This window comes from Hirundo rustica, chromosome 1 (genome assembly GCF_015227805.2).
Source record: "Hirundo rustica isolate bHirRus1 chromosome 1, bHirRus1.pri.v3, whole genome shotgun sequence".
Lineage (NCBI taxonomy): Eukaryota > Metazoa > Chordata > Aves > Passeriformes > Hirundinidae > Hirundo > Hirundo rustica.
The window spans coordinates 108,429,687-108,456,142 of record NC_053450.1 but is presented as its reverse complement, the minus strand read 5'-3'; the positions used below and the strand labels follow the sequence as shown (position 1 = coordinate 108,456,142).

Sequence of the window (26,456 nt, the reverse complement as noted above, 5' to 3'; positions counted from 1 at the left end):
TGAATAACTACAGGAGACAACAATCTATTATCTCTCGGGTTTACTGTTGAATGAACCCTTCTGTCCACCAGATAAATGCCTGATATCCACCAGACAGAATACTACTGAAAGCACCTCCTTTCTCTGAGGTGATTGAAAAGACATTTCATCGTCTACCCTGGTTACCCGTAGACTGGATGGTTGGCTACCATATTCCCAAAGAAGAGGAGGTATAATAAGTAGGTTAAATGAGTGAGGGGGAAGGTATGCAGTTATAAAAGCAGCAACTTAATACCTTCCCACACGGAACAAGAAATTGTAGCATCAGTGCATAACATTTAAAAGTTCAGAGTAGTAACTGGAATCGTTTAACCGAATCACTAGGAAAATTCACAGCAACTAAAAAATCACTTATTCAAAAGTGTGTATGGGCTCCATCCCAACCAGTTTCCCCTGGTTGTAATGAACTTTTCTAAAGTACTGTACTCTGTATTCACCTGTTTCTTTCCATGAATGAAAATTATAATTCAAAGCACACAGGAATATGTCAGAGGCAACAGATGTCAAATGCCAAAGACCCTGTTCCCCAGTCCATTTTATGAATATATATTAAACTACCTACCAAGTCTACATTTTTACTGCTTAAATTCTGTTGGCTTTCCATCTGCTGAGTTTCTATTATCACTTCAGCATTTGGTTTTTCATAATTATTTTCCAAAGTAAGGTGATCAATCTTCAATAGTATATTTGTATAAAAAATTAATCAGCTCATGATACTTAGATTCTGCAGTTTAGGATATAATATATGGTGGGAATTTAATTCTTTAAAATCTCTAAAATCTAATTAAATTTTAATTAAAAGCTCTATCTGAAAAATCAGGGGTTCAGCCAGATGTGATTAGAAATACCCTGAAAGCAGCTGCTTTTAAAATTGTAATAATGAAATACAATTACTTGGTAGAGAGGGAGAAAACAAAGTGTGCATGTGCACATCTGTGGTGGTCATATGTGTGGTCATACTTGTGTGCAATGAGAGAATCTTTAAGCCCCCTGCCATAAGAATTCTGATCATTTTATTTACACATCCCTCAAAAAAAACCCCACCTCCTGGTAAATAGGAAGTTAGACACTCTGGAGAAGAAGCTACCATACTGTAAACTGTATTTAAAATAAAATATTTTCAACTGTTTCTATTATAAACCTATTTCCATCATAGTCCTATCAGTAACTTTGGTAAAAGTAATTTACTGGGTGAAGCAGAACTGGAAACATTATCTAGGATTATTAATTGAAATACATTAATTTTATCTGCCTGCTGGCTTTATTCATGACTGCTACTTGAACTTTGAGTAAAGCCAAAAATGTATTTTTTCCCTCAAAAGTGTTCTGAAGAGCTACCTCCACCTTGTTTTCTCTCAGGCTCCAACAAATTACAGGAAGCACAGAAATAAGGTATGTCCTTGTGAAAATTTCTCACCCCTTTGCCTTGAAATTTCAAACATGCCATATTCCACTATGAAAATTAAGAGAATGATTTTTCCCTTTCTAATTAATTTTTCAAAAAGAAGTAGTGTGAAAAGTAAAGGGGAGGGGGGATGATCTCTGCTCTCTGAGGTTTAAGGTCTACTGACTGCAGCATGAAGAACTGAATGTTAAAGCTGAGCTCCATTCATTTGGCTTCTCACAGAAGCCGGTACAAAAGAATCAGCTGAATTGTCTCAGCTCATGATTTAAATACAGCTTCACCTATCTAAAATCCCAGGCCTGGTAGCTAAAGCCCTCTACAAGTTAGGACCTGGCTTCTGGCAACAGTCAGATCTAAAAGACCACCCTCCATGCCTCAGAAAGAATATGATCAAGAGATAAAGTGAGGCCAGAGGACACTGATTGCAGTCATCCATCTGGAGAGGTTATTTACGATAGCAGGTTCTTCAGGATGTCCTAAAAATTTGTGTGCTAGCACCACAAAGCTTTGGAAAAAAAGCTTTACTCTAAACAAAGAGGAAAAGAAAAGCTGAAATAAATGCCTGGTCACCTGTTGACCTTTCCATGCAGGAGCTTTTGTGCTTATGTATAGCTGTGCAATTTACTGTTCGAGGAATAAGGCAACCATTATACTTAGAATGAAGGAAAACACCTGAGCTGTACATTTTCCTGTGAACAAAAGGGACAAAAGTTTTTTGCACCTTAGTGATAACTTATATTGGTTACCAGCCGTGCTAAAATTCCTGTAAGGTGCCTCTCACCTGAATTTTTTATTAATAACATCTCTTGAAGCCCCATATTTCTGTCCAAATCCATTTTTACCAGTGTCTTTCCTAATGTTTTCAGTCTTTAATTTAAGGCCTTCAAGTCACTGTCTTGTAGAAAAAAAGCCTCCCTGAAAGCCTTCAAATGCTGCACCCAGGATAAAAATAAATAGAGCAGCTGAACATACCTATCAAATCCATGACATGCAAATTTAAACAAATCTAAACTTAAGCAGACAAACAAATGCATGCCAATCTGTGTGAAACATTCACTGGATTGTTCAGATGGTGCCTTTACACTACAGAATATTGCCCCCCAGACTTCAGACAGAAAAAGGAAAGCTATTAAAAATTCAAAGGAAAGCTAGGTTTGTTTTTCCCAGCTGATGAATTTGTTGAAAAAGTGACCTTTTAGCTCAGTTTCCCAGAGCTGTGAATATTTTTTTCATGCTGCTGATATATGTGCCAATTTAAAGTAAGTTATACACAGTAGGTGTTTCTAGAAATATTAAAATCTCAGAGCTTGCTTGGACAGACATTTGAAAACAGATTGGTGAAGGAGAAAGAGACATCGCTAGTTTCTCCTCTAGAAAGGCACTCTAACTTTTTTCTAATTATATATCACTATCAACATCAGTCTTTCTGAGAGAGAATGGCATTAAACGATCATATTTGTTTCAATATTAAATATCTTCAATAATTCTTTTCTTTCATGTAATGCTTCCAGTGCAAGTGCCTAGACAAACTGTGTAACAAACTACTCTGAAACAAGCAGAAGACATTTATCTTAGTTCAGATAAGCTTTCTCCACAATCTGTTTACCTTGGCAGTAATTTTCAGTGAGACAAACTATCACACTGAGTTCCTACAGGCTTATATTTACCTATTGAACTGCAAAGAGCATTAGTATTAATAGAGGCCACATACATACATTTCCCTCAATACATCAAAACAGCACCACTATCAGGGAGAGAAAGAAAGGCCATCATGAAGGGAGTCTTTTTTTGTAGGCATTTCTTGGAAGTCAAAATCTTCAGAAGAACACTAAGAGTCTGAAAATAGATGTATAAAGACTCCACTTGACTTTCTGGAGCATACAGAGATAGTCAGCTTCTGAGCATGATTTGTTAACTGCCCAAGTTTGATAGGAAAAAACCTTTTGAAAGAGAAAGAAAATGTAGGATGCAACTTCTAGTTGCATAGCCTTGTCCATTAGCATCTATATCAAATACTTAACAGCAGACACCATATTTGCCGTTTGCCTACTTTCCAAATAATTTGATGCATCAGGCATTGTGCCTAAATTTTTTTTTTTTTCCTGTTGAAAGAAATGTTTTTCTTCTTTTGGATTTTGTTAGGATTCAGCTGAAGAGTTTTATCTCAGTGTTTTCCCAATGTATATAAAAAAGACCAAAAACTATGTGAAAAAGAGGTCAGCCCACATCAATGTTTCTGTCATTCATTATCCAGATATAGGGCAAGAGCACACTACACATAAGAAATGTAGGTCAAAGACTGCACATGCTAACAAAATAAATCATAATCATGTTCCATTTACATAGTTTAATCTTCTTTCAGAAAAAAATGCCACAAAAAGGGGACAAGAGTCAGTCTGGGATTTTAATCTGCACAACTAAGTAACTTATTATGCAGCATGGAGTACATTAGGGAAGGATTTTTTAAATAATGGGACTCAGCAATATCCAAAATGGGTGTTTTTTATGTTGGCACGAAAAAGGGATAAGATTTCTCCTTGCTGATTATATGCAGGATACTGCACTCTGTAAAACAATCTGGTGAATACGAAGCCCAACAAAAAAAGAGCTTTGTTGAAGTAATCAACATATAGTAAATATTACCTGCATATTGCAAAGTACATATGAAAAATGTTTCCGTAATTAAATTTTAAAAAGGCAGTGAAACATACTTCTTTATCCTCTTATTCTCATTTGTGATTGAGCAAATGTGTATAAAAAGTAAAAATAGCCATTTTTCATCTCCAACCAGGCGAAAGCTCATCTCTCTGCTCTGCTGTTGCTGTGCCCATGGCAACATTTACCAATACAGAGGCAGATTAGCGATTAACCTAGGAAAACATTAGCTTACTGTAACGCATGACATGTTTTGACAGAGAGATGAAAACTCACTGGCCCAAGAAAATACTACAGAGGATGTACAGGTCTTCTGTTAATGTATATTCATGTATAATATTTTACATACATGAAGACTCAGTACACACTGCAATTAAAACATTAATTCATGCAATATGTTTACTTCAATTATCAACTGATGATATTTACATATTTTTCAATTGGCAATTTAGACATCCCCTTTAATTGTGAGAGTTTGAGTGGAAATCATACACAATGAGTATTATCCCTTCTTTTTCTCTCTGTTATTCTGGTCTCGCAGTCATAAGCTAGGAGCAACTTTCATGACTTGAAAAAGGAACATAATGCTGAATAAAAATGAAATTAATTTAAAATCTAATAACTGCTTTGCACTAGCATAGGCATATATATTGTAGACAGGCTTTTAAAATTCTTTAGGTAACTACATTGAGTGTAGAGGTTCATTTCTACCTTTTAATTTTATTCAGTGTTTTTATCCAATGTTTTGGGGACTCCTATCAACTTTACTGTTGTAATTCCAAACAATCTCTGTTATAGCTATTACAATAACATTACATTCAATACTGCTGGCCCTGTATTGTCAGCTAAAAATCTATAAAAACCAGACTCATCTAGTAAAAAAAAATTTGAAAACAAAACCAAAACAAAACAAAAAAAACCAAACAAAAAACACCTGAGAGAAAGCTGCAACTATCACGCAGGTGGTTACCCATATAAACATCACCAGTCACAGAGTTATAAGAATTAGTACCAAATGGGGCATTGACTGGCTGCTGGGAATACTTTGATGTTGCTTGCTTTCAACACCTGAATCTCCCCTCTCTTCCCCCTGGTGAGGTTTAAGAAAAAAGACAGCAGTAACAGTGCAGTGGAAATGTCGCAAACTGTACTTCAAACGAGAGAGCAAGGAAATGGTAGCTCACAGGACACCAATGTACAAGGCCATGAGTGTAAGACAGTGACAACTGGCATCACTTTGCATTATGCTCTTACAGGCTGCCCTTCCCCCTGCCCCCTTCTCTAAGCAGACACAAATGGGTATTTGATTCTTCTGTCAAATCTCTGACATGAGAAATGGTATTCCAAAACAGAGAATGGACTCTGCTTTCAGAGACAGCTTGGAATTAGGTATTTATAGTAAAACAACATATTTATATAACGAGAGAGAAAAATCTAACAAAAAAGCTTGAAATGTATTCAGCATTGGAACCTTTAGCACATCATATTCAGCTCAGTTGCTAGTTTGCATACATCATCGCAAGCATCGAGCTGTCAAAGAAAGAATTCAGCACCTAAACTCACAAAGCTCTGGAGAAGCTGGTGGTAATGGTGGTAGGACATGGGTACCTCAGTGTGAGTTGTGTGGAGCTCAGCTGCAGCCGCAATGGGCAACAGCCACGCACACACAGGCACAAAGCAAGCTGGTTGACCTGCAATCATAGAATCTCCTGAGCTGAAAAGAACCCTCAAAGGTCACTGAGTCCAGCTCCTGGCCTTGCACAGGACAGGCCCAAAGGTCACACCAGATGCCTGAGAACATTGCCCAAACACTTCCTGATCTGTACTTTCTCAATTAATTGACCTACAAGTCCGAAAGCAAGATTCTTTCTGTCTCTTATTTCAGCATATCAAGGCAGAATTTTTGTATGGGGAAAGAACAGCTTTGGATGGAACAATATCACTTCTACAAGACACACATGAGATACCTCACTCAATACTTTAAAACACTTAACAAAAATAAAGGCAGTAGATATGCAGACTATCTAGAAATGTCTGCCTTCTAGCTCCTTCAACCCAGCAACACTAACTCTGACAGAAGTCTCTTCTTGACAATTTCTTATGCCCAGCTACTTATAAACTACCCAGTCTACATGGAGTTTGTATGTTTGTACTTTGTCTAATAGTTAAAGTAATGGAAATTTGTCTAAAAAAAATTCTATGGTCAGTTGCAAAGCCCTGTTTTATCATTTACAAAAGATTCTTGGTCTATTTTGGAAAAATCCCTTCTCATCTGGCAACTCTCATTTTTTTTTTCCAAAATCAAGACAGAATTATGTCAAGCCTGAAATTTATGTAAGCACATAACTCGTGATTCATAATTTTCATTGACTGAATTGTCTTCCTGTAATCATTTAAAACTCAGGCAGAAACAGGACCAATGGACAGACCCAGGTCTCCATCCAGGCACTGAAAGGAGGAACTCTGATGAAAATTGTGGGCCAGCTCTCTAGCTCTGGACTTCGTAGCCAGTTCATGGGAACTGAAACAGAGCTTGTACCACTCCAAGTCCACAAAATGAACAAATAGATTTAAAAAAATCCCAGCATTAACCATCTATTTCAACTGGTCTGGATACCTACTTATTAATTTTTTTTTTCCATTTTAGTTATGTAGTTGTAATTGGATGATCTTTAAGGTCTCTTCCTAAAACTATTGTGTGATTCTGTGCAAATGTAAGAAAATCAAAACCAAAAAAACCACAAACCCAAACAACCACAGAATCAAACAAATCAAAAAAACCCCCTCCAAAGCTACCAAATGGGACAAAGTGATGACCAAAAGCTGCACCCAGTAATTCTGCGCAAAATCCCTGATACAGATGTAGCACAGACGCACTTTCGCTGTCTGGGCTGGTTGTGTAACCACACAGAAATTACACAGGAATGTGGCTGAAAAATGCCCTCAAATGGCATACACTGTATCTGCCCCAGGAGATGCACAGTCCTGCTACTGATGAGCCCTTGGAGGAAACCTGCACCACAGGCAAACATTTTTATGGAGCTCAGGTTATGAAGTCTTTCTAAGCTGTTCCTTTAAAAAGCAATTCTAGATATTATGCCTGTAAATCAACATTTTTGATAATGAGACAGTGGTTGCACCAGCTGACTCTACTGTCTGAAAATAATAATCCTGAGATTTAGACTGCACTCAAATGGGTCATACAAACCCAAAACTTATTCAGGGTAATTTTAAGTGTTTGCCTATTTGGCTGGTATTCATTTATAAGTCACCTCCAGCTGCTAGGGATTTTTGGTGGAGCCACCATTTGCATGTAAGGCCATTTCTACTTCTAGAACCAGTTCTCAATTCTAACCTCAATTCTAACCTCAGCCTGTTGCTACTCATCACGTACAAAATCTATATTGTCTCCTCATAAGCTTTTCCTATCCTTCAAGCTCCCACTATGGTTTCTGGGACCACACTCTATAAACCACTCCTGTGAACTCTCTCTCTTAAGTTACCTTATACAGACTAAGACAGGTTCTTGCTGGTGTTTCAAATACATATACACAGAGTTCTTTACTGCTGCTCTTTGCTCTTATTTGTTTATTTATTTTGTTGTTTTGGCAGGTTTTTCTTTCAAATCATCTATTTTGGGCTCTTAATCTTCATCTCCACTTGCCAAAGAAAAATGGTGAACGAGCCACGCAGCTCTCAGCGGGAGCAGCAGCAGCACTCTGAATGAGAAGAACAGCAAAACTGACAGCTGTGCTTTTCTGCACTGAGCACAGTGGGTAAATCAATACCCCGGCAGCCCTGCTGCCATCTGTGGAGTTTCTGGAGCAGACTGGTTATTTATAGAAACTTGTTTGCAAAAAGCCAATATTTACCTGTCGGGGCTGTCAAAATTTGCAATCCATCTTTGCTGTTACCCTGCTGTTTTTCATGTCAATAGTGGAATTTTCCAAAAGAAAATACCGTAATGTTTCCCCCTCATAAACGTTCCCCTCCTGCAAGGGTTGGTTACGTTAATTGTTGCAGCAGGAATGCATCTGGTTTCCATGGGGCCTTGGGGATCCTCCAGAATGCAGGAAAACTATAGGCATGTCAAACCTAAAGAGCCTCTTTTCCTGTCTTGTTCCAGCAGCAGAAGCATGGCATTTCTCTGCCAAGGCCAAGCTGAGATTTAATGTTACAAAAACCCAATCGTTCCCACTCTGCAAACCGAGAAGCTTTTTTTTTTGTAGTGTTTGGCTGCTGCTGTTACTGTTGTAACCATAACCATAATTTTCAAGCAGGTAAGAAGTTTTAATGTGAAATTTCAGTGTGTTTGTCTTTAAAAGTGAACTCAGATTCCAAGCCAAGAATGAACTGCATCAGTGATCTCAATCCTGACTCCTTGCAGACTGACATTTACATCACCAACCAAAAAGCATGTCCAAAGGAGATGGGAAGGAGGAACAGACTTCTGGTTTCAGTACCAATTTCTTCAGGTCAGAGACTGGACTGCACTGCTAGGGCAGAGTGAAGCACTGGGGATGGCTTCTGCCAGTACCTTTGGGTGGGTATTCAAAGGTTGTCACTAACTAGGACTGTCCTCACAGAGCTTTCAATTGTCAGTTTTCTGAAAATAAAGAGCTCTTTGTAATCAAAGACCTACTGAAAATGGCAGTCAAACCCACCATCATAAATCTGTATCATTTTCCATTTCAATGAAATAGTGTATCTGCTGCTAAATCACCAGTAAATCACCGAGAGGCTCAGAGAGCAAACCCAGCTCCTGAGAGCACCTGGAGTTTAGCTCTAAGTGAGATACCATCACTCACTGGGTCAGCACCCAGCCACATCACTGGCCAGCAATCTGTGCACCTTTGCAGGACAAGGCTGGAGAAAGCAGGGCAGGACTTAAAGCAGAGCAGGGCTTAAAACACGGCAGGACTTACTTAAAGCAGAGCCAGTAGAAGCATTCTTCAATAAATGGTTTAAAGAATTAAGGATTAAATTATTCTGTCAGATGAGGAATGGATTCTATGATCTGTACAGCAAATGGCAGTGGAAATAGGACAGTGCTTAAATACATGCCAGGCTGGAAGCCGTCTGAAAGATATGGGGAACAGGTGAATAAGGACACCAAAGAAAAGCAGAAAATGAAAATCTTTTCGATTTGCTTTTGTTTGTTGTAATATTAATTACTGAGCCCTATGACTTAAACAGCTTCCTAGCCTTTGGCTAAGAAACAGCACAGAGCCAGAAAATGGAACAGGGTAATTTCTCGTTCTTGTTTTCTCCACTGAGACCCACAAAAAGGTTTCTCTTTTATAGAATATGGTTTCAGATGGTTTCTGAATATTATTTAAAGAGCATGTCAAAGCCACAACAAAGTAATTCTTCCTCTTAGATAAGGTCCACAAATTCCCCCCAGGGTAAGTATTAGAGAGCCTGCAGGAAAACTGCTTGTTAGACAAATGGAGCCACAGATGTTACTTTCATCTGATGTACAAAGCAAGGGTGTGACATACAAGGCAGAGATACCCAATTACGAAAAGTACTATTTTTAACACAGACTTTTCTCCAAAACAGTCTCCTAGATTTTTATTTTTTGGGGGAGGATGAGACTTTTCTAGTCCAGTCTCCTGCACTAGTAATTGACATTAAAATTTTGAGAGCCAATAATGCTTAGGACCTCACAAATTCAATATACTGGTGACCAATGCTCTCGTCATTTGTGCACTATATCCGCAACTACATAAATTTTTTCCTTAACATATTCATCTGAAGCATACACTGGAACCTCCAAGGCTCAGAGTTCTCCTGCGCTCAGATTTTATCCACAGCCAGAACACAGTACTTTTCATTGCACCTCATTATTAACCAAGTTTTATGCCTGTAATATCAGCGCTTCTATTGTGCTTTGCCAGATGGAGTCTAGCGACCACTGTGCTATTACCCCATGTTAATTAGATAAATGCTTGTTCTATCCTACCGGAAAGCAAATAGCGCCCCTATCCCAAGTCTTTGCTGGTGAAGCCATACTTCTTTTGCTAAGCTTTGACAGGTCTCACAGCAATAAGAACATTCCATCAAAAAACCAGCAACCTCAAGGAAAGAGTAATAGGAAAACAGTGGCTGAATCTAAGTACTAAACTGGAGCTCAACATGTACATGAATACCCAGAAATTCTCATTAACTACAGATAGCCCAGTATTAGCAAACTGCACTATTTGACTAATTGTTAGCTAAAAACTTGACAAGCAACACAGTCTGAGGGTTCATTTCTCACTTTAAATACAAAAAAAAAAAGCCCCAAAACTGAAAGAAGGCCATCTCTTTAATTTAGGTTGCATATATCTAATTGGCGACTGCCACAGGTGTCTTTGAATGACTTTGGACACATAATTTAATCCTTCCATGTGTTCATTCTCCTTTTGTCTTACTCCCCAGGACTGAAGATTGGCAAGTACTACATCTAGGAGAATAAACAGAAGAAACTAATGCTACAGGTAGTATTAGTATCTCTCATGCATATGTTGCTGCTACTCAGGGTTTAAACCACTGCCACTTTGTGCTACAAGATCCAGGAGGGCAACTGAAAATGTTGGGTAGTTTTGCTTTCCCCTGAATTACCTAAGAACTTAATCTAAGAAATGTAATTTTCAGATAGTATTTCATTTAAGAAATGAAACCCTGAGATAAGCTTGATTTATACTATAGCACGTTATACAGGCACTTAGTTCTCAAAGAGAATCCACATGGCTTAGAGGACATTGGGAAATGTGTCCTGAAGCATGCAGCAAGACAGGTGGAAGTTTAACGGCGTCCTCTGCTCCAATGCCTATTACTGAATCCCAGGAATGGGACCAGGATGACCCAAGTGATCCTTTTCAGTTCAGTGTTCATTAGTCTTTCCCTTGTGAGTCCAAATTTAAAAAACAAAAACAAAAAAAAAAAAAACAAAAAAAAAACAAAAAAACCCCCACACCCCGATTTCAGCCCTCAGTATGCTTGTGTGATTAGGGTAATGAGGAAGAGACCATTTTACAAAGTAGTTAATGGATTCTTTCTCTTCCAGATTTCTGAATGCAGCTGGTTTCAAATTCCCAGCTGGCAAAGAGGGGACTTCTCACTGTAAGTAGTCTACTTAATCTGGGGACTTCTCAATCAGGCACAGATGAAGTAGTGACATGATTATAGGCCTCGGTGAAGTGTTGCAATGCAAGATGATTTATACTAATCAGCATTCTGTAGAATCAGTGCAAAACAAGTCCAACACAACTACAGACCTTGAAATAAGTCTTAGCCATCACTCTTTCTTTTGTCTGAAAATACCACCTTGACAGATGTTAGCCAAGTAATCAAACATTTACATGTAGCACACATCTTGGCCATCAGAAACATCGCTGGCATCTGTTAAACACCGTCTGTAAATTCCCTTTTGGTGTTCACAGGTTGGTTTTGACCATAAGGAAAACTTAACATTTCTTAAATTTCAGTGCAGTGGTGCTCCCTATACCTCTAGAGATTTCCAAGTTGTCAGAAGCCTTCCACTGTTACCCATGACAAAAAAGCCCTGTCTGTCTCTGCTCTACTGAACACTGAAATGAATTGCATATGCTAAGACAGATGTGCAAGTCTCCTGATTTGCGAAGGAAACAACTAATATAACAAGGGCTATTTTAAATCCAGCTTAAATAGCAATTTACAGACAATTTAGAGGGCTAAAGAAGAAAAAGAAGATGGGAGAGGTGGATTTGACTAGCTCCACCAGCCAGCCTTTGGGGCACTGTGGCATAGAAACCAGATGCTTTCTTGCTGTGGTCTCATGATGGCAGCTTCTCTTTCTCCTCCAAGTCTGTTCTGATGCCTTCACTTGGCCACTATGTATCTGCACACATCCTTAGAAAGAAGGATGTGGGGAAATGATAGAAGAGAGGAAGGGAGTAAGGGAGGAAAAGAAAGAGAGAGAAAGAGAGAGAGAGAAAGAGAGAGAGGGAAATAGAAAGAGACAGAAAATTTACTGCAGTCAAAATTCTCAGAATAACGGTGTGACTTTGGACCAGATTTCACTCTGTCTCTCAGACTGGATTAAAAAGCCAGGTTTTGGACCCCAAACTGGTACTATTTGTGGAGACTGATGTATTTAAAATGTTAAAGATAAATAATCTGTTTTGTTACCTTTTAAAAATACAGTACATAGGAGCTAGAACAGGCATTTCAGTCTGCCTACCCTGTATCAAATTCCAGATGACCCCATGATTTAATGCCTTGCATTCACCTACAGCAAAAAAAGGCTCTGCCTTAGTGGCCAAATGTGAGCCATACCAATGACTCCAAAAAGGAATCCAAACTGTTCCTCACATCATAAGCCCTGCCCATGCCAGTTCTATCAGAACATGAGCCTTTTTGCTCACTAACATGATCAGGGTCATTAAGATCTCCTCATTAGCAGAGTTTTCTACTGTCTCTGCATCAGCATGGATGTGCTGAGAGAAGCCAGACACTGCAACCTCCTTTACTCTGCAGAGGAGAGCACATAAGCCTGGGGAATGGAGAGGGTGTTTTTAATTAATCCAACATAAATAAAAATGCCTGAAAATACAGTGAGGTATAATAGAGGCTCAGCCTTCTGTAGGTCAAACCCAAAGGCTACATTTGTACCCTGGGACAACTTCATTATCCTCAGCTGAGCTGCAGAAGGGATTAATTTAACCCTCAGAAAAAGGTCAAGAAAAACTGGGAGAGGAACAGAACAACCCATTAATAAGAGCTATAAGAATACATGTTCACAGAGTTTAGTTCAAATTCCTCCTTAGAACTGCTGCTTTTAGTGCAAGCAGGTACATACAGTAACATCACCATTTCTATTCTGCTCCATCTGCTGTTGTCAGAGCCCTTTCTTCTATTATATATTCTCAAATGGCTTTTAATTTAAATAATTTATATTCTCAAAGCCCTATGATCTGGTGAAATACTGAGGCTTGCTCACCTGTCTACTTGAATTTTATTTTTTTTTTGCTTCGTTTTAACTAATTATTAAAATGTATCTGCAACACAGAGAATTTTTTTTTTTTTTTTTTTAATGAAGTTAATTGTTTCAGTTGTGGGCTGCAAGTAGTGTTCCTGTTCCAGAAGGAGAACACTATCAGATTCTAAATGTGACTGTGTACCTCAGGTGCAAAATTGTTCAGTAGCTCGTAATGGTATGTGTTGCCACCACCAAGCTAGGGGAAAAAAAAAAAAAAAAAAAAAGGGTGGAGAGACAAAGCATTAACAGCTGAAACATCCTAGGACTCAGCATTTTTTGGGATCAGGGACATATTTTTGGTAGCTATTAATATTTCCAAATGCTTCTTCCTTTAAGATGATTGGGTTTTGGTCAGCATAGTGAAGATGGCACATTATCTTTTATCTATTTTGATTAACTACATGATTCCAGTGCAAGCACTGGCAAATGCAAATGGTACGGAAGTTATACAAATACTTTTTCTAATCCCAGCACTTGTAGAAACAAGGTGGAAAATACCTCTGTAATAGATACCTAATTGAAAGGGACCTACCTAATAATATGGCTTATTCTCTTTTCTTCCCTCTCCCCCCTTTCCTTGAGGGTTCCCTCATTCCTTCCTCACCAATAAGCCAACTTGCACTTCTTCCCATCACACAGTAGATCTGCATCTGTCTCCAAGAAAGATGTGCACAGCAGGAGGAGACACTGGGGACACTCCAACCATGTAACAGTGAAACAGCCCATGACCTGGAACTTCTATTTGATCCAACACTTCCCAACAAACAACTGGCATCAACAGTCTAGTTTAAACGTTGACCGTGCCCAAGGGCTGGATATCATAAATAATATGGACTATAACTTATTTTCACACAGGTTATATAGGATGCTTACCCAAATTTTAGCTCTTTCAGACCCTAATATGGCTCTAAGAGTGCTAAAATGGAGTTTTGAAGAAAGACAGCCCGCATTTAGATGCAGTGAGCCAGAAACAAGTTGACAGAACACAGGAAAATTTTGGGGTTAGCACATAGTGCTGGTTACTCCTGCTTCTCTACAAAACCACTTGTGTTAAAGGAAATTTCAGTTCTCCTGTAAGAAACTAGAATTGCAGTATTTAAACTACAAAAGCGTCCTAGGCTAATAAAATGGGTTTCCGTCTGTAATCTTTATTGCAGCTCGTTTGCAGGGAAATATTAACCCTAAGGGCTCACGCCTATTTTTGCATGCTCTGAACCACAGCATTGAATCTTCAGCACACTTTATGCCTGCGATATCCCATTAAGTAAGGACGGTGCTGGTGCTCAAGGGTGACAGAGGCAGAAAGCCAAGGACCAAGAGGGAGGTTCCCTTGCTTGGTTCAAGGGGGTACAACAAATCTGTGGTGGACTGAAGCAGATTGTGTCAGTTTGATGCAGTCATCAACCCCGCCATGAGACAGGGCTTTCTCCTTTCCTGCTTCTCAGAGATAGAATGCCTGCCAAAAACAAATAATATTTTCTTGCTCAAGGTCAGTCTTAGTGTTCCCACTCTGGATATGGCATGAATGTTCTCTCCTCCCTTCACAACACACACTGCCAGCTTGAGCAAATCTTGGCTTACTGTTCTGCCTTTCCCCACTGTTCGCTCTTCTTTGCCCTCAAAAGGGGGCAAGGATCTGCACCCTGCTTTCCTCCCTTGGATTTTGCTGAGTACTTTCTGGCCGTTATTCTGCTCTGGTAAAACTCAGAGTAACTTCACTTCACTTTTCCAGAGTTTTAGAGACAAGTACTTTTACTAGCTTTCTTAGTTTGAGGTAAGTATACTAAAGATTCCTGGAAGAGATGTATCAAATTAGCCTGTATGGGATAGGAAACTTGCAAGCTAGTGTCACATACATCTGCAGCATGCTCCTGTGACATGTTTGCAGTGTAGCTTCTAAGTGATCGATTTGGCCAACAGAGAATTTATTATGCCTCTCCAATTACAGGTTGAAGCAAATCTGAGTGTCTCCTGATGCCACTGGAAAGCTACCAGATGGCATCTGTAACCATCTTCAGCCTGACTCCTGATCCTTGCACTGCTGAAAACAGGACCACTGGCTTTACAGCATCATCCTGTTATTTTGCTTCTAAAGTCGTTTATCTTAGGACTGATTTTTGAAATTAAACTAGAAAGGAATGTAAGGTGCTATGATTTAGTATTTTAAAAGAGAGCCACCTAATTCTGAAGGCTCATTAGCAGTTTCTGGCTGAGGAAGAGGTTGCAGAGCATCATGCCTGAGAATTGTCTCCCCTTCTCGTTCTCCTAATAGCGATCCAGAACATTTAGAATAGGATACCTGCACTGGAGGTGTTGTAACCAGATCATGCTGATATTTGCATGAAATTCTGGTGCTCATCATAAGATGTCCTCTCCTATTTATGCTGTGGCAAGACAAGCTATATTAAGGCAAAGCACTGGGGGAGACAGAGGACAGCCAGATCAGTGAGCAAAAGTGAACAGCCTGTACAGGAAAGCTATTTTTCATGATGCTAACTGAAGCTTTGCCAGAGGTGAGATTTCTAAGCAGGGATGATTTTCATCATCACCTGAAGTAAGGCCATCCTCAAAAGACCCAAATAAAAGAATGACATCTAAGCATTACACTGAAACCAATTAATAGACCAGCCTAACTCTTTTAAAAGAAAATTCAACAAAAGCTAACCACTTGCTAGGTTAAGCCAGTTTCTGTGGAAAGATCAGTAACTCCAGTGTGGCTCTTGATGAGAGGAACACAACTCACTGCAGGGGGCTGGATTATCATCTTTAGAAACTGGTGGTTAAAAATCCTGAAATACCACAGAATTAAGAGCAGAGCAAACAGCATCTCAGGTGATCGAAGGCTACTGTCAAACACACATAGTTTAATATTCCTTCCTATCAAACCCCAAAATATGAATAAAATAGTGGAAATGTGCTCTTTTTCTTTATTTTCAAACTCATACTTCTTTATGGTATTTTCAGAGTTCCTCAAGACTGGTTAACAGCAGTAAAATAACTTGATTAGTAGCTAATATATTTTAGGTTGTTTTACAGCCTTGTTTCACTTAAACATGGCATACGTATTAAACTGCTTTTTTTGGTGATACCTTTTATATCTGCCTAGAATCACATGAAAAATTAAAATTAACCTGGAAATATAGAGATGTGCACCTTCTGCAGAAATTTACATTTCCAGTGAAGATCCTAGGAGCTGTATTAGTAAGAAGTCTTGTAGGACTACAGAGCAAACTAAAAGGTGATGTATTCCCACATTATTTATAACATCTATAAACGCAGAGACAGTAATTTTTCTTTTTGTATCAGTAATGGCAAGCATCCTAGTTATCTCCTCCTACTACATGAATCTGGATTTCCCATTAATTTCTAATTGGATGCATGCATACTAATATCATATTGAAAGAAATCCTCCTGTCTGTGAGACCAAGGGACTCAGCTTTCCTAAGAAACCTCTTACACCTTTCAAAGTAGCTCAAATCATGCTTGGATAGCACTTGCATATTGGAGTAATACCACTGAAGTACATATAATGGCTCCTGTGACTAATTCTGCTTAGCAAAACAGAGAACTATAAAATTTGTTATTAAGCAACCCATTCTTAGATGTAAATTAAATGTGTTTTGGTTAATTATGTCCTCTCTTTCTCATGTACATGGGGAAAAATCGAAGCAACAGAGAATGGAATTGAAAAAAAAAACCAAAAACCTGTAAATAAGACCTTTCTTTTTAAATATATACAGTAACTAAGCAGTATCCTTTCTGGCCATAATATCAAGACTTGTGCTAATACACTGCAGGGTTAAAATAAAGGTAAAACGTTACAGCCAGAACTGAAGAGCTAAGCATTCACAGCAGGGCTTGATTGTCAACATATCATGATCTAAAACACACACGTCTACTTCTGCTGAGTCAATGTAGTTTTAAAAATAATGGATTCTTTTCTTAGAAAAATGTTCCCTACATCTTCAAGGCTGTTAAGGTTAGCATGGACTATTTATAGGCATCAATGAAAAGGAGGAAATCTTACTTTGCCCTCCTACTGTTTGCCGCTGGTAAGAGTAGCTTGCGGGTTTTCTGCAAAATCTCTGTCATCTCTTGACAAAATTGGAATTGTCAACAGGGGACAGTTGCATGGCAGCAAGATAAATCAGTGAAATTACAGAAAGACTTGGAAGGATGAAACAATTTGATCGACTGTGCTGCTGGACTGTAGCAGCCAACTTGGCTACAAGTACACACTTTCTCTTCCTTTCTCCCTTGCATCCTGAGAGCAAAGCTAGTAACAAGCTGTTATCCCTGGTGGAACATTCTTTTTTGTATATCAGTAATCAGAATTGTTACTTGTTTTGTGACTGACTCACACAGAGCTCTCTGACATCTTTCATTTTCTTTAGGAGGAGATGCCTTTTGACTGACTTCACGGTGCAATTTGATCACTTAAGCCCAGGATTTCAACCCCTTAATTCTGGGGACCAACCTAAAACTGATGCGAATTCTAGCACTGGTTTCAACACGGCCAAGGTCTTGATTTCTGGACTGCAGCTCCTGAGTTTGCACCCTGACTATGATCATGTAAGCGATGGATAATGCTGAGGTAGCCAGGATTCTGAAGCAGGACCACTGTGCTCTGCCCTGAAAGTGACCCACAACCTGCCACGTTCACTTTTTACGGGTGCTCTGTGGCACTGGCAGCACATAGACGCTCCAAATGGGCTGTGGCATCAGAGATGCACAATACCCTTGCCAGGTCAAATGGTTTGCCGGCAGCAATGATGCAGAGGCAGTGATGAGAACAGCAGGCTGAGGGCATGATCTGAAAGGATCTGGATTCAGGCCCGGGTGTCTGCCTGTGCAGGAGATCATGACAAAATGTGCACATTTCTTCACAACCGCAAGAACCACACACTGTGATTATCTGCTGCAAACTGCAATAACCTCTGGGATTTTGGTGCCATAAAACCTTTAAATCATAGTTCAGGCAAACTTCTGGAACAATCAGCAACTGAGCTCTGGTGCTTAAGTTGAAAGTCATAGAATTAGCTGTGGGGCTTTCCTAAACTTTTCACATTACAAATCTGTCATTCATCTCTCTGACTGAAAAACCCCAAATTTCGTTCAATTATTAGTACTCAGTAACAGTTAGTAAAATTAGAAAGGTATCTCTTTTACTCTTTGTTGAAACTTGACCTGGTTTTTACTTTAAAAACAAAAAAAAAATCTGACATCATCCAGCAGTCGTTTATCTCACCAGGTCAATGACAAATATTAATGGTCAGAACTATATGCCTGAAACACTTGATATTTACTCCACCAAAGACATTCTTAGTCAGAAGTCTCTTGCTTATATCTTAAATATATAATACAAATCCAAGACCTTGAAATTCACTGGTCTAGAACCTTTAGCAATGAAAATTGTTATTTGGATTGGTGTAAAGTTCATTCTGGAGTAGATGCCCAAGACTGTAGAATGACAGAAATCCTGCATGCACAGGTGAACTGATACATAATCTCATGCATGAAAAAGCAGAACTTATTTTAAGACCCACTTGTACCCTTTCAGTACCATTAGAAATGAGCATAATTCCACTTGCCATTGAAAATGGAACTTATGTCATTTTAAACATAATGGCAAAACACTGTGTTGCTGTTCGAGATAGTGTGATAATTTGAATAGGGGATTTTAAAAGGTAAGTTGGGAAGTCAGAACAAAGGAATTTACTTGTGAAACTCCTGTGAATAGACTTTCCACTCTTCTATTAAATATTTAAGTGGGTTATAGTAGCATTTAAAGGCAGAAAAATTCAAGACCAACCATTGACATAAAAATATAACCCAGCTCCTCACTGCAGTTACAAAATATCAGAGGTATTCCTAACTCATGCCTTAACTTAGTTTTCACTCTATGCACCAAAGCAGCTGGTCGTGTAAAAGTGAGAGGTTTCACAGACATTCTGTATCTCTTTGCAGCTGTAGCTGTTCCTAAGCATGACCCTGAGAGCTTGAACAGACAACAAAGAGTCTCACATCAGAGAGGCTCCCCTTTCTGAAAGCTGAGAGGAGCTTCTGTGGGCCAAGTGGCTTAATTCCAGCCTCCAAAGGTGAGTATGGAGAGGGGGCGAGGAGAAGGTCCTTTGTGTGGGCACAGTGAGGAGAGATCTGGTTGATCTACAGTCCTTCCCTTCCCTGTGGCTAAGGCCACAGGTACATTTTAACCCCTTGTGTTGAACACAGGAACAGTGAGGTAGTTTTCTTGCAGGACAAGGATCTTCCAAACACAACACTCCTCAGCACCATGCTGAATTATTTGATGAGGAGGTGATAACCTTGTGGTGCTGCCAAAAACTGGGACACGCTTCCCTTGCAGGGCATTCAAAGCTTTAGCTCCAGCACGTTCTGGCACATCCCAGCTGGCTGAAAGCCAAGGGCCCTGCTAAGGCTAGTTGTGCTGAGGCAAGGGAGCAACGCAGCAAAACGCAGACCTTGACTCTGCTGCACCTTTTGCTGACGATCCATTCACAAGGAGGAAGGACAAGCTCTGCAAAGCCTTTGTGGTGCTTTCACACAGGACAGCAGGAAACGCGAGCAGACAAATGGAGCTGCATTTCTCAATCTGCAGACACCCACTCTCCAGTCCTTCAGGAAGTATCTACCAGAGCTGGGATAAATCTATGACAACTCTCACCTTCGCCAGAAAAAGGGTGGACATTGGGAAAGACACCACACCCTGATGAGGGGCTGCAAAGGTAGAATGAAATAACATCATCCTTTGCAGTGGTTTCTTTTAGACAACAGACAGAAACCCCAGTCTAAAGTTAGAACCTTATTAACTTTCATGGCAAAGCACTTGCAGAGCTGTATTTGTAGGGATCTAGAAAATCTATTTTTGTTTATGTTTTCATGTCTGTTTAATTAACTTGGTGAAGCTAACAAATAAAGAAACATTCTGCAGCTATTCTGAAAGTCTTCACTTCCAAGTCTGTGGGTTCATGTCTTTCATAAATGTGAACTCATTCAAATATTTTCACAGTTTCCCCCACTTTTTTTTTATATCTCCATTTCTTTCTCACAGGTGTCAGAATACAATGACAGCTTTGATCTTACTGGAGATAACCGTATGTAGGTAGATTCTTTTTCTTGAAATGCAGACTGGGAGTGGATCCAGAGGTCAAGCAAGAAGGTTACATATATTTGAAAACCACACTTAAAGAAAATCCCTTTGTGTGGCTTCTAATATGCCTCTGGATGTGAGTCTTGAAATACCTAGCTTTGAATGCTGCTCTCTGTATCACGATGTTCCAAGTCTTAAGAAAACTGAAGTTCAAAGAGAAGGGAAGACTAAGGGAGTTGGGTTTGCAGCTATGGAACAAGCACTTTCTTTGCCACATCAAAAGCTCTGATAAAAGCAGTCCAGTGATTCAGGATAAGAGCATTTTATTTGATGCATTAATTTGACAGTGGGCTAGCATTAGTAAGAAGATCTCCTTTTTCACCCCATTACAAGATTGCTTTTGTGCAGTACAGAGGAATTTAAAAGGCCCACGATAGAGCTTATCAAAGTTCTAGTTTAAATGAAGGTCATGCGTGTCCTCTGAGGTCTGATTTTCACATGCTTTTTTGAAACCACTGGATTCCTAGGTAGCAGAACCTGCAGGAATTTTATGAAGTCCACAAAAAACCGGTTTGTGCTCTGCAGACGTTTGAAAATGCTGATGGTTTATTGCAACATGTATGGATTCTGCAAGTTACCAAAACCAAGGACACATAACTGAATTAATATTTTCATATTCAGAGTCAATGTCATGACCCTTACTGTACTGAAACTTTATTTAATTTGGGTGAGGTATGTATGCAGATGATATTACACTGGGAAATGTAAGTATAGAAGACAAAACACTCTTAAGTTACATGGCCTCTGATAAAGAGCTTAAAATTGAATCTCTCTGACACAAAGTCAATGTTTCTTCCCCTCATTATGCTACTCCTCACAGAGGCATGTCTCTAAGGGGGGGCCTGTAGTTCCTGAAGATGGGGAATATAGGGGTGTGTGAGCATTTTCTTAACAGGTGCTCCAAGAGAAGGAAGTACCAGCACTACGATCTCAAGACAAGGGGAGTTAATAAAAACTTCTGCTTGCAACCATCACTGCTGCTATCTCCACTTTTCCTTTCAGAAGAAGCAGCAGGTGGAGGTGTGGGATAGGGTTTCATTAAAGTATTCTAGTTTTCTAGAAGATACCAAGTCAAAATGTAGAAGGAATGTACAGTTTTTTTCTTTTACATTATTGCATCTGAGAACTGTAAAAAGCAGTGGTTTGTAGCTGTGGGTTTTTGAAGATACAAAATAAGTGAGATCCATAAAAGCAGCACACTCAGATGGGGGAAAGACATTCTTCCAGGAGCTTGTGCCGGGCTGAACTCTAGCTTCAAATGATAACATCCATAAGGCAGCGGCAACACGGTTCTTCTTTATGAGAGTAGTCCTGAACTCCTGCCAAAAATCCCTCTATATGCCACTTAGTGCTTCAAGACAAGAAGAATAATGACAGGTCTGTAAAATCTGCTGGAATTGACAGTTCTTATTGTTCTGAAAAGTTTTCGTGACGCACAGGAATTTTCAGATTAGCACTGCACAATGTTGAACAAAATGGGTGTCAAGCAAATCAATGGGCTTTTCACAATTCACAAGTCTTTGTTTTACTGCTGTTCCATTTTTACTCTGTGCTTGGTGTTGCTTTGTTGTGTGCATGTGCCATTGGAGATGCGAGTGTGTATGCATAGAACAGGGAGCAAGGACTTTCCATGGCATGATGTTCCACGTAAGTCAAGGCTTAGCATGGAGAAACTTTTCCTAAAAAAAGTGTGACCTTTTTTTCAGACACAAAAACAAGGAACTGTTTATATTTGTGTGGTTGGTCTTATTCAGAGTTACAACTGTCTTCAATTCATTTGGAGGTGAATATATCAAACCACCTTTTTTACACCTGTGTGTAAAAATGTGTACCTACTCACTTGAATAATGGGGTGAAAACCATATACAGCTGAGACAAAACCGAAAACTGTTGGCTCTATCATCTATTTATGTAGAACATGAATGACCACTAGGGTTTTTGTAACTGAAGGAGGGTTAAGATCCAGGGAAACAATGAAATATTCAAATTTAATATCTCTTTACACATATAAAGATCAGATGAGAATTTCTGCTCTGTGCTTCCAGTATAGACTGACATATGGGTATGAAGCTCTACAAGTAGATAAAAAATAACTCATTAAGCTTAAAGCCCATAAAAACAAAAACTGTGGAATGTCTATTCCACTTAAGTTTTCAATTTACCATAATTGAGGAAAATAGAAAGAAAAAAATAACCTGCTGAAAATCTCACTCTTCCAAGAAAAACACAAGCATAAGACTGAAGATCAGATCAATGCCTGGTGGCATCTCGTGTAAGTCAGTGGAGCTGTGCCAATTTGGTCTGGCACCAAGCATTTTAGAAGACATATGAGCCCATCAAACCAAGTGTTTTCCAATGCAACCAATTAAAGCTACCCCAATATAGCATTCTTTTCAGCTTCTGCATCCTCCCAACTGCTGCCAGCATGCCACAGCTCTCACTGAAGCCTGCCCACTCCTGTGTTGCTGGAACTCTTATAGCCTGGGAATCTGAAATGCCTCTCCCACGTAGATCATCCCCAAGCACCAACGACAAGCAACAGTTCTCTGCACCATCAGGTCAAAATTAATGCAAGCATGGCTCTGACTGCAACACAAGTCTTTCCACCACTGTGGTCTGAAGCCCTCAGACAGACTGATCCAGTGCTTAGCAGTTATAGGCTGTCTCCTTCCCTCCCTCCCAGCCCCCTCCTTTTATCTGCTAATGCACAGGGATAGACAGGCAAAAAAATCCCTTCAAACAAGGCTATGGGAGAGAGAGGAGCTCTATCACATACAGTATTTGCCTAACATTGGTGACTAAACTTGAGAGGTTTATGTTGTTTGAACTATATCCCTGGTGTGCTAACAAGAATTAAAATATTATCTTAAGAGTTAAGGTGACCTTAAAAGACAATTTTCTCCTAGGCTTTTACATCAGCAATCAGAAAATAAAGCAGAAGGCAGTAGGTATGGAATTAAAACCCCTCAAAGGTGCAATTCATTTTGATGCAACCCAAAGGTGTTCAAAATGACCAGCCTGGAGCCAGAAACAACCCATGCCCATGTGTGCAAGGGTCCAAGCTTTCTCACAGATATTTATGGAATATCCTAGCCTAGATGAAAGCATCCACCTTAAAGATGGGAGTGGGCACATCTCTTTGCCTAGACTGCCGTACGCAATGGGATTTTCAGCTACACCAGTGCTAAGTAAATACAAATGAAAGATACAAGACCCTGAGGAAGGTGACATAGAAGCAAAATACCTTCCACATTAAAAAAAAAAAAAAAAAAAACCAACAAAAAACCAATTCATTCTTGGCACTTTCATCGCTGCTGAACAAAAATAAGTGTTGCAATAAGAGTCAACAGTTATCTCTTTTTTTGCCTACCTTAGAAAAATGCATTTTTTTTCTAAGCCCAGTGCCATAGGATGCCTGGGGACATCATTTCAATAAAAGGTGACCCAAACACCCCCGGGAACCGCAGGGAAGAGTGACTTATATCCGTGTCTTCAGAAAAAGCAATAACTCAAGCTTAATAAGAGGTCCCTCCCGCATTTGTGATACATCGGGTTAAACACTCAAAACTACAGAGAGGAGCTTTACACACATCAACAGACAGTCTCCCTGTACTGACGCACTGAATTCTATTCTCTGTATTTTTTTTATTTTTTATTTTTTTTTAATTTATATTGACCCAGCAGTTCTTCAAAACACTGACAATTCTTTTCTTGGCATCAACTCTGAGGAAATGCTGATTCCCTTAACTGGAGGGATAAGCTCCACATACACACCTTCCTGCTGCAACTTGCAAGGCAAAAGCAAAGCTGGCCAGTTAAACCATACATTACATTAAAAAAATGACAAAATATAAAAATTTACACCCTCAGCCTGAGATTCCCAGGCAGCAATGTGACTTCTCAGCAATTCCTAACACTGGGAAATGAAGCTCTGTGTTAAGTCCTAAAATGTACACAAGACACCAAAGATGGATCCCTAAAATGCAGCCAGCTTCATACGATGTTTGCACCTAGTTTGGTTACTATAAAATACTTGATACACTTGAGCAGCTCAGGCACAGGGTGAAAATACAAGAAGTTTTTTTCTAAATATTTTTCTTCCTATGTCTGCCATTTCTCCTATGTATTTCCACAAACCAGATAAGATGACTACAGTCTCTGAGGGGGTTAAACAGAGACAACCATGAGCTCCATGCAGCAAAGCTCCCTGTCGTGATAAAACATGAACAATGCTGAGCTGAATTAATGGCTGGTGTAACTGAAGTAACCCCAGAGGGTTGCAGAGGGACAGATTTGCACACACGCTTCCCTCCCCTTTCTAAATATACTGGTTCTGCTTTACGGAATCAAAAGCAGTCCCAACAGGCAAAGGAATCAACTTCTAACACATGCCCCACAACGGTGAAAAAGGTAACTCTCCACACTTCTCATGTACACATAGGTTTCATAAACAAATAGGAAAGCTTCTGAATTAAACATATTTTTAAAAGCCTTCAAAGAAGAAGAAACCAATTTAGGGAAAAAAAAAAAAAAAAAAAAAAAAAAAAAAAAAGAGAGAGAGAGCGAGAGAGAGAGAAAAGGCGCACGAAGAGTAGGAAGAGCAATGACTTTTTTTGTGCTGAACACAGGGATGAATGATGAGCAACTCGTGTTTTCTTGGCTCAGGGTCTGAACTCGCGTTTGACAAGCCGCTGTAATAACATACCTGTGATTATTATACTGACACCACAAATACTGGTGACTTCATGTGGGCACCTCAGACTTTTGTGCCTGCAATACTCTGCTCCATGTGGTTTTCTTTCCTTTTCAAACACAGGGGTGATCTGAAATACCCCGAAGAATACAGCATCCTTCCGCAGACCAACCTTAATTAGGCTAAAAAAAGCACCCAAGGCAATGCAAACAGCTAACTTGTTTGTCCGATGCCTGGGACCATTTGAATGAACGCATCTCGCCACACGTGAAACAAAACCGAGGAATCCTCCACGCTTATTTACAGTTGCTACTAATTTGCTTTTCCCATTCCTCAACACCACCAATCGCTCCATGCCCAGGCTGAAACAGCAGGATAAAATACGCGGATCTACTTACAGAGATCTCGTAGCTCCATCGTTCCCGATGACAAATTCACCCACCTCCCACACGGCAGCGAGCGAGCGAACGGCTTAACGCAGCCCTTTGCGGGCGGCACCGTGCGCACGGGCGGCGGCGGATGCTCGGCGGCGATGCTCTCGGCGGCGATGCTCTCGGCGGCGACGCTCTGGGCGGCGATGCTCTCGGCGGGGCCCCGCGCCCGGCGCGGCCATGGGAGAGGCGCTGCCCCGCGGCCGCGCACCTTTGCCCGCCGCGCTGCCCGCGCCCCGGGCTCCGCGCGTAGCTCCGCTTATGTGCCGGGCGCCCGGCGGGCTCCCATTGGCACGGGCGGGCGGCGGCAGCCAATGGCAGCCCACTCCCGCGGCAGGGAAACTCCTGCCCGCTGATTTAGCATCTCGGGAGACCGTATTTCCGAGGAAGAGCGCCGCTGCCCTCGCATCCTGCCATCGCACGGCGGGGATGAATAGAACGGAGATCCCCGTCTCTGGGGCTCCCCCTCCCCGCCAGCTCGTTTCGTCTTAGAGACCGGCGTTCACCCAGAGGATGCGCTGATGGGGACCCGGCACCCGCGTCCACCTTGGCGGGGACCGCGGGGGAGAGCGCCGGAGCTCCACAATTACTCGCTCCATCGCCATGGAAACAGCCTGGATGCAGCGGGCTGGATTTGTGTAGCACATCTGCTGCCAGGCTCATAATCAACCGCAATCTCATCATTTATCCCTCTGCTCTCACTGCTTATTTGATTGTGAGTTTGCTCTCTCTTTTCATACGTGCTGGGAAAGTACACTCAGACAGAGCTGTGTACATGTTGACTTTCCCCCTGCGCAAACAGGCCACAACACACGTATGTGTGTGCACATACCCCAGAGAGTATTCCCTTGTACGCATGCACGCATATGCTAAGGAGGTGCACGCTCTGTGTTCCCAAATCACACAATCGTAGAATAGTTAAAGATCCATCACCTAGTTCCAACCCCCCTGCAATGGACAGGGATAGCTTCTATGAGTGCTGGTTGCTTGAAGCCCTGCCCAACCTGGCCTTGAGCACTGCCAGGGATGGGGCATCCACAGCTTCTCTGGCAATCTGTCCC

The 26,456-nt window shown here is 40.4% G+C and overlaps 1 protein-coding gene across 7 annotated transcripts in view; it reads right to left on the bottom strand.

Annotated features, from left to right (window-relative positions):
* The window catches only part of ELMO1 (engulfment and cell motility 1), a 306,304-nt gene that overhangs the window by 56,083 nt on the left and 223,765 nt on the right, over nucleotides 1-26,456 (bottom strand). The window contains exon 1 of one of the 7 annotated variants that reach the window (XM_040060497.2): nucleotides 25,363-25,496. The exons of the other annotated variants lie outside the window; for them this stretch is intronic. The gene's annotated coding sequence lies outside the window, so the exon portion shown is untranslated. Of the gene's footprint in view, nucleotides 1-25,362; nucleotides 25,497-26,456 lie in introns of those variants that run through there. 7 annotated transcript variants of the gene reach the window in all.